Source organism: Castor canadensis, chromosome 6 (genome assembly GCF_047511655.1).
Source record: "Castor canadensis chromosome 6, mCasCan1.hap1v2, whole genome shotgun sequence".
NCBI lineage: Eukaryota > Metazoa > Chordata > Mammalia > Rodentia > Castoridae > Castor > Castor canadensis.
Window position 1 is genome coordinate 21,781,135 of NC_133391.1, and position 18,684 is coordinate 21,799,818.

At 38.5% G+C, this 18,684-nt stretch overlaps 1 protein-coding gene across 2 annotated transcripts in view; it reads left to right on the plus strand.

The window, feature by feature from the left end:
- St8sia1 (ST8 alpha-N-acetyl-neuraminide alpha-2,8-sialyltransferase 1) overlaps positions 1–18,684 on the plus strand; it is a 137,834-nt gene that overhangs the window by 18,243 nt on the left and 100,907 nt on the right. The gene's annotated exons all lie outside the window — the stretch shown is intronic.

An 18,684-nucleotide genomic window follows, 5' to 3' on the forward strand; every position in this document is an offset into this window, starting at 1 on the left:
ACTCTGGACTTCTGCAGCAAGACCAATCTTCACATTCAGGGCTTCAAGTCAAGGCCTGATACCTTTTCTATTGCAATGACTTAACACAAAGGAATGAATAGCAAATAGTAAAGTTTTAGTCTGGGAAGGTGAATTAACGCTTCTTTCTATTTCGTGGTTGTTAAAGTCAGGGTTGTTCCTACCATCTGCTTCCCAAGGGTTCCACAAAGAAAGCAGTGAGCCCATGACAGGGGAAGGAGGGTGTCTCCTTCCTTCCTGGGTTTGCCTAAAGTCTCTGATTTGTGCCAGTAGTGGAGTTTAACATTCATTTGCTCTCGTAATGAGCGTACTGGTCCTCTTGCTTTGCTGTTCTTTATGTCTGTGAGACAGATTCCAAGAAAAGGCATTAACTATGCTCTCCTCAAAGGAGCTAAAACCTGTATCCCATGAGAAGGAACAGCAAGCCGTGTGGAGGACTGCTCTGTGCTGCGTGAAAAGGGAAGTTTGTTCATTTGTCTCCATTGTGGAAATTCACAGGAACTTTTCTCTTGGCTTTAGATGCTTCTCTGAAGTGGAATCTGTGTGATAATGTTTGGAGTTACTCTGATCACGTAGAGATCTAATGTGCATTTAAAAACAAAATCATGCATCTTCTTAGTGTAAAAGTCAAAGCTTTATGCAGGTGTGTTAAGCAAACATGGAGGCCTCCTCCATCTTAATCTTAAGATAAACAATGAGGGTTTGATGTGTATCCTTCCAGAAAGTGTTCCTCTTTAGAGTATAACACTATCCAAACCAGGATACTTCAGGTAAAATACTACAGTTACTTCAGTACAGCAGACATAAGCAAGGACTATTTTAAATAAGTGAGGATGCTTAATTTCCCTAGTGTATGTGAATTTATATATCTATATCATTTATATCTATATCTATCTGTCTATCCATCTACACATGTGTTCATCCACCCACCCACCCACCCATCCACCCATCTATCTATCTATCCATTTATCTCATATAGTGATGCACAGTCTCTAAGGTGGCTTCTAGTTATGCCCTTGTGTTATCTTCTCCCTTTGAGCATAGGCTGCGGGTAGTGACTCACTTCCAGAATAGAACAGAATACTGCAGAAGTGATGGCACGCCACTTCTGAGAATAAGTTATGAAAAGACTGTGGCTTTGTTTTGGGTATCTTCTTTCTCTCTATGTTGGACTCTTGCTGTTGTAGAAGCCATCTGCCATGCTGTGAGACACTCAGGCAGTCTATAGAGAGGTCTAAGTGTAAGAAACCAAGGCTTGGTCAACAGCCAGTGAGGAGCCGAGGCTGCCAACGTCCATGAAAGTGAGCTGGGAAGTTTATCTTCCAGTGTCTGATGACTGTGACTTCAGCTTGACCACAACTTCCCAGAGAGCGTGAGTGAGAACCCTTCCCCTAGGATACTCCTGGTCTACAGACCAGTGAGAAATAAGTCTTTGTTGTTTTAAGCTGCTAAATTTTAGAGTAATTTGTTATATACCTCAAACAACAATCATTAACCAATTACTGTTGCTATAGTATGAGTAACTATATATTTATAGAAATAAATCATATTTAATAAATAGAAATCAAACCATGTAAAAATTACTTTATATTTTAAAAATTTTAATGATATTGTTGTACTGGGGGTACATTGTGACATTTACAAAATTTATTACAATATATCATGGTTGAATTCACCCCCTCCATCATTCTCCTTTATTCTCCCTCCCCCCATTCCTGGAATAGTTTCAACAGGTCTCATTTTTCCATTTTCATGCATGAGTACATAATATTCCACCACATTTACCCTCCTACACCCTTTCCTTATATCCTCCCCCTCCCACTGGTACCAACCCCTAGACAAGACCTGTTTTACCTTCCTGTTCTCCATTTTTGAAAAAAGCCATTTTTGTTTGTTTAAGATGGAAAATTACTTTTAACAACATTCTTTTTTTTTCCCCTCTCAGAACACACCTGTGAGTAGATACCTCACTCAGAATGTGGTAAGAGGAATACTATCTCATTTGAAAGAAGATGCAAAGAATATAGCATTTCATTTTAGGGTTGGCCATAGTGTGTTTGTATAAGAAGCCTGTTTGCCTTTCAAATACTGAATATTACCCACCTTAAAAACTTTTGCAATGTGTACATTAAAATTATAATTTACTGGTTAGTGAGGCAGAATTTCCTTTTTACCTATGCATTATTATCTCTGTGGCTTTTTTTGGTCAAGGGGTATTTTCATATCTTTTACTTACTTTTTTCTTGAGTTGTTCATCTTTTTTTTTTTAATACTTGACGTGTCCTGTATTTGTTAAATTGTAGCTGTTTGTCATATCTGTTGCAAATATTTTTCTCAATTTGTCTTTTGACTTTGCTTACGCTTATTTTTTAATTTTTTTTTATAAAGACTTGAGGAAATCATTTGGGAGTCAACATCATCAGCTCTTTCTATTATGACTTTTGAAACTTTCTGTCCTGATGTCTGCAGCCCAGGGTATTTTCATCTAGCATTTTTATGACTTAACTTTTTGAGCTGTATCTGTTGTAATATAATGAGTTGGAGAGTGTATTCTTCCCACCATGTGTTCTGTCAGCATTCCCAAAACAAAAACAAAAATAAAAGTTCACCTCATCACCGATTTGATGAGCCTGTGTGAGTGGGTCTGTTTCAGAAGTGTCACCTCTGTCACGGGTTTGCCTCTTTAATCCTGTTCCAAAGCCATACCATCTTGATTACCATAACTGTATAGTACCTTTTAATATCCAATGGGACTAGTCACTCTTTGTCAGAATTTTCTTTATCATCCTGTCATATTTTTTTCTCTCAGGTACCACTGAAATTGCTTTTCAAGTTCAAATGGTTCTCATTGGTATTTTTAAATTTGTTTTGCATTAATTATTACAAAATTGAAACATACTATTTAAGAATAAGCTATATTTACTTGAATATCCAATTCCTACTTTAACTATTTAGTTTTTTTCTTATAGACTGACTCTGCACATTTTTATTGGGTTTACTCTCCTGTATTTCCTGTGTTTGTGTACTTCTATTACTTTACCAACTAGCATTTTGTTTCTATCTTTCTTTCTAGGTGGCTACTTTTGCATACAGGGAAGTCATTAATTTTTACTTCCAGCCAGCCACCTCAGTAAATTTTCTACATTTATTTTTTTTTTAGTTTGTCCTCTTGAATTGTCTAGATTTTCACTTAAATATTTATAGTTTATAAATAGTGATAATTTGTTCTCCTTCATGTATTTATTTCTTCTGGGTTTTTTTGTGTTATTTAATGGACTTTTAGTGATTCTTCAATAATTTCAATGCTGGGTGTCTCTTTCTTTCCTCTCTCTTCAGTTGAATCTTAGCCCTCCTCAGTTTCTAGCTCTGCGACCTTGGGCAAGCTACTGACCTAGGAAAAAATGAAGCGTAGAGAGGTAGTGAGTGGGTGAGCCAGTATTCGAGTTCAGGGTTCTTTGACCTCAGGGCTGACTCTCTAAGCTCTACCTCATGTGGCCTGTATAAAATGACTTGGATAATTTCTTGTTTCCTGTCTCCCCTACCCTCCTCCCTCCTCCTTGCATATTGTTTTTGGACACCATAATAGTCATCCAACCTCATCCCTGAAGGCATCATATTCCCATAGCTGTGGAAAGCTACAGTTAATATTATGAGCATCCAGACAGGCCATTATGATGACCGGAAACATGGTATGGTAGATTTGACTTTCAGAACAGTAGATTTCACCACCCAGCATTGCCTTTCTGTGAGGGGATGTGTATGTGTGTGGGGGGTGTGAGGGAGGGAGTTGTTTGCCCCAACTACTTTCATCTTTTCTGGATTGTTCAGAAAGTTCTCATTTTCCTCATACTTTGGGTCTGCTGCTACACTTTCTCTGCTCGCCCTTCACAGGCATGGTCCTTGGTTTCACAGGAGACACAGTTCACTGAGCGATGCTTAAATCAAATGAGTCTGGTTTCTGGAAATGTCATTATTTTAAGAGGGAAGAAGGGAAAATAGTTTAGATTTTTGTGGAGTAAAGGAAAGCAAAGACAAAATAGATATTCTGTTTAGAAGAGAGGAAACTTCTCTAGGTTTAAAAAGTTGGTATGTGTTCATTTTGAGTCTTAGCTGGGAAGAAGATGTGCTGCACTAGAGGGATGAGAGGATCTGAATTGGCAGAGAAATGGGCCTGGAGTAGTCTGGACCTGGAAGAGAGAGCAGGAGACATGGGTTTGTTTAAGACTTAGTACTGAATGGTTGGTTGAAGCAGAGCAGTGAATTATGTGGGAAAAAAGGAAAGGAGATCCTGGGCACTTAGGATGAGGTTGAGAACCATTGTGAGTTCTGGGGTCCAGGAGTATTTGATTACCATGATTAGAGGCACGAATCTGGCTGTGGTGGGGGGGGTGGGGAATGGTCCTGTGCGAGCATGAAGGTAGGGATATGAATTAAGACACTTCTCAAAAGCAGAAATTAAAATGGCCAAAAAATCAAAAGAAAGAAATGCTCACCTTTCTTAGCCACCAGGGAAATACGAATCAAAACCATACTGAGATATTATCTCACTTTAGTTAAAGTGGCTCTTATCAAAAAGACAAAGAATAACAAATGCTGGTGAAGATGTGAACAAAAGGGACTCTCACACCTTGTTGGAGGGCATGTAAATTAGTACACCCACTATGGAGAACAGCATAGAGTTTCCTCAAAAAACCACAAACAGATATACCACATGATCCAGCTGTTCCACTCCTGGATATATGTCCCAAGGAAATGATATCAGCATAGCAAAGAGATTCCTGCATGCCCACGCTTGTTGTGCAATAGCTAAGATATGTTATCAACCTAGGTGCTTGTCAGCAGATGAACAGAAATGTGATATGTATATGTACAAGGGAATATTATTAAGCCATCAACAGAATGATATCCTATCATTTGCAGAAAAATGGATGGAACTGAAGGTCATTATGTTAAGTGAAATACGTCAAACACAGAAAGACAAATACCACATATTCTCTATCATATGTGGGTGTTTTGGAAAAAGGTCCATCTGAATGCAGAATATTATCCTAGAGGCTTGGAAGGGCAGGGAGAAGGGAGGACAGAAAGAGATGGGATAACAGGTACCAAAACACAGTTGGAAGTAATGAGTTCTAATTTTCTATGGCATGATGGGGTGGCTAGAGTTCATAATACCCTAGCATTCATCTTACGAATAACTCAAGGGGAGGAGCATGAAGGCTGTGAACACAACGTAATGGCAAAGAAGATTCCTTACTGTATTTGGTCAGTACACATTATATACATGTATTGAAATGTCACACTGCACCCCAGATATGTAAGTTATTACATTAATCAAAAATTAAATTATTTGAGGAGATGAAAATGTTAAGTATTTTGATTTGATCACATTTCTCAAGTTATCACCCTGTACACCATAAGTTGCTATAGTTTTCATAATAATTAATGTCAAGAGATAGTCTTGCTACAAACCCAATCTAGATTGCAGATGAGCAGACCTGAGTGACTCGGTGGAACATTCAGAATAAGGAAATGATTTGGTAAAGTTGGTGAAAGAGAAGAAAATCCACAATAAGAAAGTTGGAGTCTCAACTGCTTTTATCTAAACTGGGGATATAGGCAAATTGACACCCCTCTGGTGTATTGCACTGTGGTCCAGCATCTGGGCTGGAATCCTGTTCTCTGCTGTCAATTGGACCAGTTATCATCACACCTTTTCTTTAGAGTTTTTCTTCCGGTTGTTACATGGGACTCTTGATGTGTTACAATCACTGTTTTATCAGCTCTATGTTGAGTTGTTTTCAAATGATCCTCCCAGTAGCTGTCCGTGCATGAGAAGTTCAAGCTGTCTCTATGATGGTGTGAATGGAAGAGGAAGATAAACACCTGTCAGGAGATGTACTGGCTTCCTTCTCTTGTGCTAGTTAACATATTTTGGTAACGTGGGATAACTGTGCTTGGGAGCTCTTAGATGGATAATGATCTAATGATTCTACTACTAGTGAGAATGCGGGAGAAAAGTGGCAAGAGCAAGGCTAGCCCAGTCCCAAATGCCCACTTGATCAGGTCCTCTGTTCTGGCCCATTGGGCATCAGCTGCTTGGCACCTGCTGGGACTGAGCTATCAGGGGCCTGGATGGACAGGAGAAACAGCCTCCTGGCATCTTCTTTCCTTTATCCCTGCTTAGATTAAACCAGCTAGTTCTTTAAGGACCACAAAGCACTTACTCCAAGTGCACCCCTTGCCTTGTAATGCACTCAGACACAGGCACACTCATACATGGGTCAAATACAACCAAAATTCTTTTTCAAGAGGCAGACATCCTAAAAAAATGGAAATCTCCTGATTTGTATTATGAGCAAACAGGAAGGCGTAAATAGAGCATCTCTGCTGGTGCCAGGTAACTGACAACTGATTGGTCACTCCATATGTCCAGGGACACTTTCCTGCTGGCAACCATGCCTTTGGCTCCATAGACATTCCTAGCATATTTCAGGTATTAACAGCACCCATGTGAGTAGTTAAAAGTACTTACTATAAAAATTGGTAACTGGGTTTATGGTTAAATTCGCCAATAGTGGCACATTGCATTGATTCTTTTTTGTTGTTGGACATTGGAAATATCTATCTTAGTTGTTTAGGCCCACTGAAATAGGGTGACATTTGTGGACAAGTGGTTACCTCAGCCTTTTGGCACAGGCTAGAATTCTCTTGCTTCTCATTTTCAGCTCTGTTGGATATTATCCCATTTTCTATCCTTGGTGGATTCCGTGTGGAAATAACAAATAACTCCCCCAACATTGTTCTGTGCTATTCCTGGTTTCTTTATTGCCAAAACTCAAGTAGATTCATTTGATGACTTTTGTGCACTGAGCTTTCTCATTCTTTTATTCACCTAATTTTACTGTATGATGAAAAACAAAGAACAAGTACCAAATACTAATGTCTAACTTTGAGAACGGTGAAGGGTTCCACGCAAAGGGATTTATGTGTATGATCTTAGTAATGTATTAGGTAGGTATCTTTTTATCTCTTTCTTCCAGTTGTACAAACTGGAAGAGATTATGGAACATCTCCTAGGCCTCCTGTGCAGTGAGACACGGGACTGGAATTCAAGTTGATGATAGTTTGTCTCCAGAGCCTACTAACCATGTGCTATAAAAATACTGGCAGATTTGAGGATGATTGATATTTGAACTGTAATGAATACAGATATATACAGATTAAAGTTATTCAAAAATTACAGCCTCAAACATTATTATTGTAAACTTTCACTTCTACACAGCAAAGGGTTAGGCCAGTAACTCACAAGATTTTTGCTAAGTTGATTAAAATTCTTATTAAAACTTTTAATCGACTTAAGCATTGAAAAGAATATGGTGTACTTGGGGTAGTAAAGCTTTGAATTTACTTACAGTGACTACTTCACTTCTTTTTAGGAATTTAAATGCCAATTTTTTTCTTTGCAAATCATTGTTTATTCCCATTTCTGTTATGAACCTACTTGGCACAATAAATGCAAACATAATTTGCCTTTTGGTTCATCTAGCAATGACTAAAGTAATATATATTTACCAACAAGAGCAGTTGCAATTGAAATTCATAGCCAACTCTCTACAACATTAATGATGTCCTGATAAAACATGTCTTTTCTGACAGCTGTGGGGATTTCAGAGCTATGCATGTTGCATACACAAAGAAAGCATTGTTGTATTGCCAAGTGCTGCACAGCAGCCAGGACTGTCTGTAGAATTCGAATGAGAATACTTGATGTACTAAAAATGTGCTAATGCTAGTATTTGAGTACTACATTTTCATGACTCTTCAAAATTGATGGAGTCGATTATTAGTAGTTGGTCCAGTCACAAATATAAGTCATAGTCTATGGAAAGCTGTGCCATTCTGCTCTTAGACCCCAAGAAGTGTCTTTCTGCTTTCAGCATCTCTATCCTTTCATTAGCATCTTGTTGCCCCATACTCTGGCCAAAAGTGACCCAGGAAAAAGAGCCAGGAGGGGAGGTTTTAAAAGCTGGTCAGCTTATATAATTAGTTAGAGAAGAAGGAGAATGTTGTTAGTATCAGTGCTCTACCTTTAAGAGAAGACTCTGGAATTCATGGAGAATTTTATTTCCTCATAATTTTGATTTGAGCACCCACAAGTCTTGGTAGCATCAGAGAAAAGCATCAAGGAAAAAGAATAAGTGAGTTTCCATGAAAAAAAATCTGAACTTATTAGCTATTCATATAAATAAAGTCCTTCATAATCGGGTCCCTGTGTGCTTGCCAAATGTAATCTCCTGTGTAAACTACTACAAATTTATTTGCCATGTGCACTCTGAGTACTGATTATACCAAGTACTGGTGACTTTGTTAATTCATGATGCTCAGACTTTCTAAAATTTAGGGAATTAATGGACTAGAAAATTGTAAAATACAGCTGGGCATGGTGGTTCACCCCTGTAATCCTAGCTACTCAAGAAGTGGAGATCAGGAGGATCATGGCTCAAAGTCAACTGGGAAAAAAAAATGTTGGACCCCCCATCTCAACCAATAAAAGGGTTGTGCCTGTCATCTCCATTACACAGGAAGTTTAAGTAGGACTATGGTAGGTCAGACTAACTAGGACATATGTGTAAGACCTTATTTGAAAAATAACAAATGAAAAGGACTGGCAAGGTGGCTTAGTTGGTAAGCACCTACCTAGTAAGTTCATGAACCTGAGTTCAAAACTCAGTACTACCAAAAAAAATTACCCAATAAATGTGGAAGTGAATAAGACAGTGCTGATAATTTTATACTTTGTTAAATAAGGAAATTATAAAACATTACCATTAAAGACTTTATAGGTTAATATAGAAAGGTAGAAAGGAGAACCTGAGGGTGTACCCCAGTGGTTTAGTATGTGCCTGTCATGCACACGTCCTGGGATTCGATCCTCAGCATGCAATCTCAGAATAAAGATATTAAAATAAAATAAGAAAAGTTCACTCGTTGTTTGAACTTTTCTAATTTTTCCAGAGACTGCTGGTGAAATAGTTATAGTCTGACCTTGGCCTTTGTACACACTGTTTGCTCTAACAGAAAGTCTGTATTTTTCTGCAGCTGCTATTTTTCTGCCTGCCTGCATAAGTCCTTTTCCTCCTTCAATTTTCAGTTTCCATCTTGACGTTGGGAGTTCTTCTCTCTCTCTTCACCTGTTCTCTCCCACCCCAAATCCCTCCAGTTGTCTGTTCTGGATTCATCTGCATAGTCCCTTCCAAGAGCCAGTAAAAGGAGCTAGGGGTGTTTATTTGCTGCTCTGTCTTGCTACAAGACCATGAGATTCTGACAACAGACACTGAATCTCATTCACCTTTATTCCCAAAGCTTAACATGTAGTCTTTGGCATGCACTCCATGCATAATAATTATTGAATAGATGAATGAATGAACAAATAAGTGATTACCTGGGTACTCTTTGTACCTTTTGTTTGTGCCTTTTGTTTGTATTCTGTGACCTGCAATTTCAAGTCCATAGGATTTATTCAATCAGACACTGACACTCATTGAATTGAATTAATTTATGGGTTTTGACCTCATCAGTTCTTCTATTTTTCTGTGCCAAGGAAAACTAATTATGTTTCTGTTATTAGAATGTCTGGGAGCCATCTGCAGCTGCTGTCTGACAGTCTTGCCTGGGCTGGAGCTCCGGTCATCAACGCCGGTCAGCATGTGTCTTGTGCTGTCGTTCATTTTGGGTTACCATGTTGGTTCTCACATTTCATGAAAAATGTGACCTGCCCAAACCCACAGAGGATGCAATGCTTATGATATGTTGCTCTTTGTTGTTATTGCTCCTTTCAAAAATACACTAGTTTTTCTTTTTGTTGTTGTTGTTTTAAAAAAATTTCCCCAGAAAGCATAGGCACAGCTTCTCCTGAGAGTCAGTGGTGCTATGAACACTGGAGTTTGGGGACAGATGGTCTGAAGACATAGGAGGTCCTGGGTGGAGTGTTACTGACTTGCTCCCTACAGAGGGCCGTGCCTCTCTCTGCCTCCCTTACTGACAGGCCACCTGGATATGGAGAATTGCTCAGAGCTGTGCCTGGAGGTGGTGGGGCCACCAGTGGCCTGGGCTTCTGTCTGCCGTAGGTCTCTGCCTTATTACTGCCTCTAGAAAATGTCCCAGAAAATTCTCTTTACTTATGAAAATAGCTCATGTGCATACAGTCACAATAACAACACATCTCTTTTTAAAAAGTTTTTATTGCATATGATAGTTATACGGGTGTTTCCTTGTGACATTTCCATATATACATATATTGTATCCAAGTTTGATTTATCCTTCTCCACTATTCTCTCTCTTCTCCCACTCCCCTTCTTAAAATGACTTTGACAGGTTTCAATGTTCCATATTCATACCTGTGTATAAAGTACCTCTACTACCATATTCTCCCTCCTTTACCTCTTCGTTTACCCTCCCCTTAACATGACCTGTTTCACATTCCTGTCCTTCATTGTCTCAGCATCGGTTCATTATTCAGTGGCGTTTTGCCTTGGTATTTTACCTATAAATATACTGTACTTTAATCAGTCTCACCCCCTGAATTATTCTTTGTTACCTTTTCCCCCTACCCTGTACATTCATTAGTTTTCAATGTGTTTCAAATAACAACACAACTATGACAACTTCCTACTTACTGTAGCGTTATTCATCTTATTTATAATCCTTTCATTTATAGTCAACTAGTTTTGTTCCCATTTTAGAAATGAGAAAACTGAGGATAAGAAAGTCCTATAGCAGGAAGTGGTGGAGTCAGAGCTGTGTGATAGAAGCCTCTGTTCTTCTGTGACACTGCTGGCTTCCTGTTTCATCACTTAGATCACAGCCCTGTGGCTTTGTGCTGCTGCCTATCTCCTGCAGAGAGAAACAAAAGTACCTAACTTGCAGTATTGTTTTGAGAAATAAATCAGGACCTGAATAGAGCATTGTGTATAGGAAGAAATGAATTTTGTTTGGTTTGGTTTTTGTGTGATGCTGGGGATGGGACCCAGGACCTTGCAAATGCTAGGCAAGCTCTCTGCCACTTAGCTACATCCAGCCTGAATATTTTTCTTAATTTCTTCTTCTTCCCCTGGTCCTCCTTTTTCACTTACCCTCTTCCTCCTTCCAAATTTAGGTATCTCTTGATGGTCTATCCTGGGTCTGTTCTCTCTTGTATTTCTTTTGGAGATATTATTGTAACTCACAGATTTTGCCCTCCCCCCCCCCCGCCCCGCAGTAGGGAAGAGACCCCCTCAAAGGGATCTATTTTCTATTCAGAAAAATGAAACTCAAGTCTAGTGCCAACAGGGTAAGCTTGTTTGTTGACCAGAGGATGGACGTGGGCATCTAGGCTCACAGATCAACTTCTTAACCTTTTGATGGTAGGGAGTGAGAGATGAAAGAAAAGGAGGGAGGAGATAGGCTAACACAAGGGAGGAGTGATAGTTATGTCTTTTTCTGGAATGGAGAGAAATTTCTCTCATCTCAGGCACTACCCCTTTTCACTCCTTTAATGGTCTGGAGCTTCCTACCCTGGTGGCTAGTGGTATGCTATTTAGTATGGAAATTAGATTAAAATGAAGTTAGATGTGGTTTGGCAGCCATCTTAGACCCAGCCAGTTTTGGCCAGCCTAGTTGAAGAGAGACTAGTGGCCTTCAGGAATCCTGCCCTCAAAGAAAAACAAGATTAGGGTGGAGTAGAAATTCATGAGGGTTAGTAGACAGAACACTGGGTCACAGCATTACCTCTCTTGGCATGATCACACAGAATGTGGCTGTCACTCAGCCCTTTATTAGGTTTGCAGTAAGAAATTGCTAAGAACCGAGGGGTGAGCTTTGGGCTTTAACCACATTTAGTGCTGCTTTGTTAAGAAAGAGAGAAACGGCAATTAGAGGGGTAGAGAGGGAGGATGAGATGCTGCCCTGAATGTTCAGTGTGAGCCCCCAGTAAGGAGGGAGCGTGTAGCTGCAGGACTAGACAGGATGGTAAGACGTGGGGAGAGGAAGCAGTCAGTATTTGAAATACTTGGTTTGCAAAAATTCTCACAGGGGTTTTTGTCATATCTTAAAAAGTGGCATGTTTGAAGGACCTTTTCTTAAAGTTAAGACAGAGATTAGTGGTTTTTTGGTTGTACTGGGGTTTGAACTCAGAGCTTCATGCTTGCTAGGCAGGTGTTCTACCCCTTCAACCACACTTCCAGCCCTTTTTGCTCTGGTTCTTTTGCAGATACGATCTCACTTTTTGTCCAAGCCAGACTGGACCACATTTCTCCTATTTTAAGATCCTGCCATCACTGGATGACAGGCACATCACCATCCCAACTTTTTCCAGCTTCTGGTGATAGCTGGGAGGCACCTAGCTAGACATCAGTATTTTTATAGGCAGAAGTTAGGATCTAATTAAGAAGGAGGTTTTGAAGATGACAGAGCAGAAGACAACCGATGGGTGAGTTTGCATCAATTTTGGAGAAAGCATGAGATTGTAAGAAGATAACAGGAAGAAAAATGTTGATAGGGTTTTTATACGTTATAATATTATATTTTCTATAATAACTTTCATTTTTAATAACTCTTAAAATGAAACACATGTAAAATGATAAAGTAATACAGGTTCATAGCACTAAAAAGACATAAAAACATATAAGGTGAAAATTAAAAGTTTCTATGGGTCTTTTTATGCCATTTCCATTTCTTTAAAGTTACCACCATCAAAAGTTTCTTTCTTCTTTTCTTTCTTGTGCTACTGGTTTTCAGTTCAAAGCATTGTGTTTGCTAGGCAGGTGCTCGATTGCTTGAGCTACTCTTCTGGTCCCCCAATTTTCTTGGTAGCTCTTCAGTAATGTTTTACACATGTATGTTTTTAAAGCAGAAAACATTGAAAAGTCATAGGCAAAGAAGTTAAAAGTTGAAAAGGATAATACCATCTGGCTTCTGATTTTCTGATCCTTATGAAGGACTAATAAGAGAAGAAGATGAACAATCATAGACTTGGAAGAGGCTAAGGGAAGGAGATACAAAAGGTACCAACAAAATCTTAGGAGTGGAAAGTAGATAGCACAGTGACACCTGACTAAGAGAACACAAATCCAAAACTTGAATGCTTGCAGTGGGAAGCAAGCAAGAAGGAAGGCAGTCCATGTTGCAGAATTCCCAGTAGACTGAGAGCTAAAGAGGTGAGAGTGCCCAAAACACTAAAAGTAAGAGGACTGGCTGGTGGTACCAGGTCTCCCCTTCTCCACAGGTGAAGGAGGCAGCCTTAGAGACTGCTGACTTGGGGCATTAGCTGGAAACCCAGAAACCGAGTGAGGAGCAGTGCATTGAGAGGGCTGTGAAATTAGCCCCCAGACTGTCAGAAACTAGGCCTAAAGCTTATCAAGAGAAGAGGCATTCGATTGTCCCAGTGAAATGTCTGGGTCTTGTGGGCTCATCCTCTGATGAAGTCCAGCAGTTGGTAGTCACCAGGCAGGCACAAAGAGCTCTGACAGCTGCAGAGTGTTTCTCTCTGGCAGGTAATGGGATGGCTACGAGTCAGTAAATATTTCTAGAAAGTCTCTAACATGAAAGAGATCAAACTAGCCCCTAGGAAGAAAACAGTGCAGCAAGGAGACTACTTAAAAATGACATAGTTAAGATCTTTCCAAAGAAAATATACTGCATCACAACAGACAGGAAGCTATGAAAATAGAAGTTTTCAAAGCAAAGAAAGAATTGCTATTAAAATGTGATAGTGGCTGGGTGCTGGTGACTCACATCTGTAATTGTAGCTACTCAGGAGGCAGATATCAGGAGGATCATGGTTCAACGCCAACCAAGGCAAATAGTTCAGAAGACCCTATTTTGAAAATACCCAACATAAAACAGGGCTGGTAGAGTGGCTTAAGTGGCAGAGTGCCTGCCTAGCAAGCATGAGGACCTGAGTTCAAACCTCAGTGCCTCCAAAAAAGAAACAAAGTGATAGTGGAATTTAAAATACCAACAAAAGAAAGGTGATTCAATCAAATGATTATATTCAATAATGATGTTGGATTTCTCAATAGAAACACTGAGAGCCAGAAAAAGATGGATAATGTCTTCAAAATTGGAGGAAAACTATTCCTAAACTTTCCAGAATTTTGTACCCAGCTGAACTAGGAAGTGTCTTTAACACTCAAAGGATCAAAAATGTATTTTGTTTGTACCATTTCTCAAGAAGGAAATAGGTTAAATGTTACACCAAAAGATCATATGTTATCAAGAAAGAGGAAAAAAATAAAGACAAAGGAACCTGAGTTATCCAATACAGGAAAGGGGCAAAGGCAGTTCTCAAGGTGGCAAGTGTTCACTGACACTAGGGGTCAACTGGAAGAAATGTTTCCAAGGAAAAATAGATCTGATTCATCTCCAGAGTGATGACATGCTCCACCATATTGAGAACATTTTATAGTTCTCTGTAGAATTAAAAGGGGAATTATTGAAAGGCACATGATAAAGGAAAAAAATGAAAAAATTATAAATAGCTCCAGGAAGAGAAAAATAGTGTTTTAAAAAAGCCCACAAAAAAAGAAAATATAATGATAGTACATTGCATCACTGAACTTTTAAATCATAAAGAGCCGTGATTCTATAATCATAGTGCTTTAACTAAACTTTCTATGTGGCTGTGTAGGGAATATAAGGTGAAGAATTCTGTGTGTGTCTGTTTGAGGTAGGCATAGAAATTAATATCTTTACCTTCATTGTAGTAAGCCAACAGATAATTCATAAAGTCAAAAAACAACAATCTGCTATTTGAACGATAACTAGAAATATGAAAACCATTGCCTTTTTAAATGGAGACCTGGGGATGAGGAAAGGATTCTTATTTTTGCCACCTTATAGTAATTTAAAGTCTGTACATATTTTACTTGGCTAAACCCAAAAATTAAAAATAAATAAAAGATGGCATAATAGTTTTATGAAGCAAGAGGCACCCCAATGGAAGTACCCTTTAATTCAGCAAACTGAGTTCTAAAAATTTATTCCAGGGAGATCATCATGGATATGTTCACAGTCTAAGTATAGAAATGTTTATTACAGAGTTGTTATGGCAACAAGAAATGCAAACAGACTAAATTCCCATATCAAGAGGATAACAAATGAGCCTGTCTTATTTACTGTTGTATCTTTAGTCCTTATAGCAGTGTCTGACACATAGTAGGTGCTCAGTCAATATCTGTTGATTTTTTTGAGTAAGGGAATAATTGAATGAACAGATAGGAAAAAAATCACACAAAACAATTCACAATGCTTGTTTCTGTGTGGAGGGTTTATATAGGGTCTATATTATTACCTATTTCTCTAATTTACAGTTTTGAAAGTTTCTAAAATTAACATTTAAGAATTATAAATTTATAAAATTGTTAAATTTAATCTTTTCTAAACATAAAATATTTAATTTTGTTTTGAGACAGAATCTTGTTATATAGTCCAGGCTGGCTTTGAACTCTCAATCCTCTTGTCTCAGCCTCCCTGGTGTCTGGTTTAGAAGCATATGCCACCACACCCAGGTTAAACTTACTTTTAATAACTTTCTTTTAATTTTTTCATGTACCTATATCTTATACTAACCCCCAATAAAAGCCTAACTTTACACTATAACCTGGTGAAGGCATTTTCCTGAAGGGTAATTTTGAGACTCATTCATTTTTGCATAGGTTCCAAAAGTTGTTTTAACTCTGACATGACGGAGTTGGCTTTAACCATACTCTCCCCAATACATTTATACCAGAGTGTCCCAAGACAGTGAATAGAGTTTCAGTACAGTTTCAAGGTGTCTGCTGACAGCATGTAAAATGGTTGATTTTTGTCTTCACTGAAGGATTTTGAGGCGAGTGGGCACTTTTTTCTCTGCAAAGTCCATAAGAGATTTCTTAGCAGAGGCTGCTGTTGTGTACCCTCTAGTGTGCAGATTTACACTGGCCTTGACCGTGAGGGGCATATTTCACCAGCAATACTTGTACCGTCTGCTCCTTTGAAATTTTTTGTACTGCAGTGGCTTTTGGATGTAGCTTAGTGGTCGAGCACTTGTCTTGCATGTGCAAGGCTCTGAGTTCAATCAATTCCCAGCACTGCAATAAATAAAGTGAACTTTTTCATAGTGTCCACCCATCGCCCTGAGTTATTATTGGGTTTATAGGCATTTGACACCTTTTTTTTTCTTTAACAGTAATACAGACATCTTGGTACTTCTCTGTTCTATTCAGTCTTGATAATGTCTGAGCACTGGGTATATCCTAGTAAATTTGGCTGGTCTCTAGTTTTCAGCTTCTGCTTATCTCATTTACAAACTAAAAAACAAATCCCATTTCATCTGTCATTTTCCTTAACTGTTGCCAACTGTTGTTTCTTTATTCACTCATTGTCAAATGACTCATTCCATCTACATGTGAAATATCTTTTATTTTCTCAATGCTTTCAGCCAAAAAAAAAAAACCCCATCTCCACTTTTGTTTGTATTTCTAAACCTATGCTTCTCCTTAACTGTTGCTGTCAATTCTCAGAATACCTTTACACTTTTTTATCATGAAGGGGTCAGTGATAGTCACTAAACAATTCAAAATTAAGAACAGATGTGGCGAACACAGCAGCGAGCTGAGGATGATGGATGAATGAGGTAAACATGCCTGTCTGACTGTTCTCACAGTGTGTTGGCAGTGAGTAGAGCTGACGTGTTTGACCTGGACAAAAGCTTTATTCACACTTTGAATTTATACTGTGGATTTGAAAATAGTTACTTTTATGTGGTGCAAATAGCTGACTTCCTCTTGATTTGACTGGATAGAGAAAAAGATAAAAAGACTCTATCTCCTAGGAGAAATTCAGTTAACATATCCCTTTGCCTCTCCTAAATAACCATTCGTTTACCTCCACATTTAATGGGAACTGGATGACAGTCAATTAAATGTTGTTGACAACCTGAAATGCTGTTATTCTGTGCTGAGTAAAGAGAGACCCATATGTCTTCCATGAGCAGGTGGCACAGTTAATTTTCTGTAAAGGATATTGAGAATCCCCAACTTGTGTTTACACAGAATTCTCTCCTATGAAAATGGGTCATAGCACAAAGCCAAAATTTATCTTAGAAAATAATTTTAAATCTTACTCATAGAAATACCAGGCGATGAATCATGAAAGAGACAATTATGCTCTGGAAAAATTTTAGGACCAATGTTCCTGTCAGGTTCTGCATCCAGCAGGGGCTGGGCTGAGTCTGTGGTGCTGACTCCAGGACTCTATCCAAAAAGATAACCATCTCCCTGGCCATCTTAACCCTGGCTGGTTGAGTTTCCTGGCTTAGAAATTCTGTGTAATTTAGAAGATGCACTATGCTGTTTCTTACTCTTCTTGCTTCTTCTTTTCTCCTTTGCTTCTCACTAATTTCTGCCCTTCTTTCATGGAAATAAGTAATTCTTTAAAGGATAATGCTAGAATCTTTCCAGCTATTTAGACTAGTCAGCATAAATAGAAAGATGGGGAGTAAGCCTTCACTGAGATCCTTTCTAGAAAAATTTCTATCCTTTAGTTTGAATAATCATGTATGTTTGTTAAATAAATTACAAAATAAATATGTATTGGGAAAAACAGATTATCCTTGAAGTATTTGTGTTCCAAAATTTCCTTCTTTCTGTTTGTTCTGCCCGTTCTAGAGAAATTCAAATTACACATGGCACTAATCTACCTCTCTTTGGAACATTTTCCCTTCATTATGCTGTCATTTCAAATGTGAAGAACAAAATGCTGGTAAATACAAGATTATTTGCTGTCTTAAGCAGGGGATAAGAGCTGCTTTTTCTCTGTGTTTGAAGTTCTTGAAAATTTATCCAGAAGATTAATCATTGAAAATGTTTCTTACTGTATCTGTAGAAAACATTCATTTAAGCAATAATCTAATGAAAGCATTTCTCCTTCACACAATCCAAGAGGTTTTAAAGAAAAATAAGATAAATAAAAATTTGTACCATATATTGAGTGTGTATTTTGAATCACATAACTGAAACACATAAGCCGTAGTGGGGACCACACTGTGGGTAGAAGGTGTGATCTTTGTGGAGAGGCTTGCTCCCACTCACTTGCTACAGATGGGACCGATACTTGATTCTTAAAGCCCTGTCTGTAGACCAGTGTGCCAAATAAGGGACTGAATATAAGTGTTCTCTGAAATTCTTTAGCACAACTTCTGCTGGCTCTGATTCTACATTCTATAAAATGTGTCTGGGCCCCTTAATCAACAGTGACTCTTGACTTTTATCTTCTAAATTTAATTTAATTTTTATTACATATTATTATGTAATTATTTTATACACTACCTTTAATTATTATATTATTACATGATTATATATGTATTTATTTGCAGCGTCCCCAGACTTCACACATGGTAGGCAATCATTCTACCACTAAACTACACCCTCAGCCCCGACTCTTTTAAATTTGCTTCAAAATTGGTAATTTAAGACAAAGATTTCGGGCTGGTGGAGTGGATCAAGAGGTAAGAGTGCCTGCCTAGCAAGCGTGAGGCCCTGAGTTCCAACCCCATTACTGCCCGCTCCCCCCCAAAAAAAGAAAGGAAAGGATTTGATGAAATCAAGGGGAAAATAACTTTATGACAACCCAGATACTTCCATAATC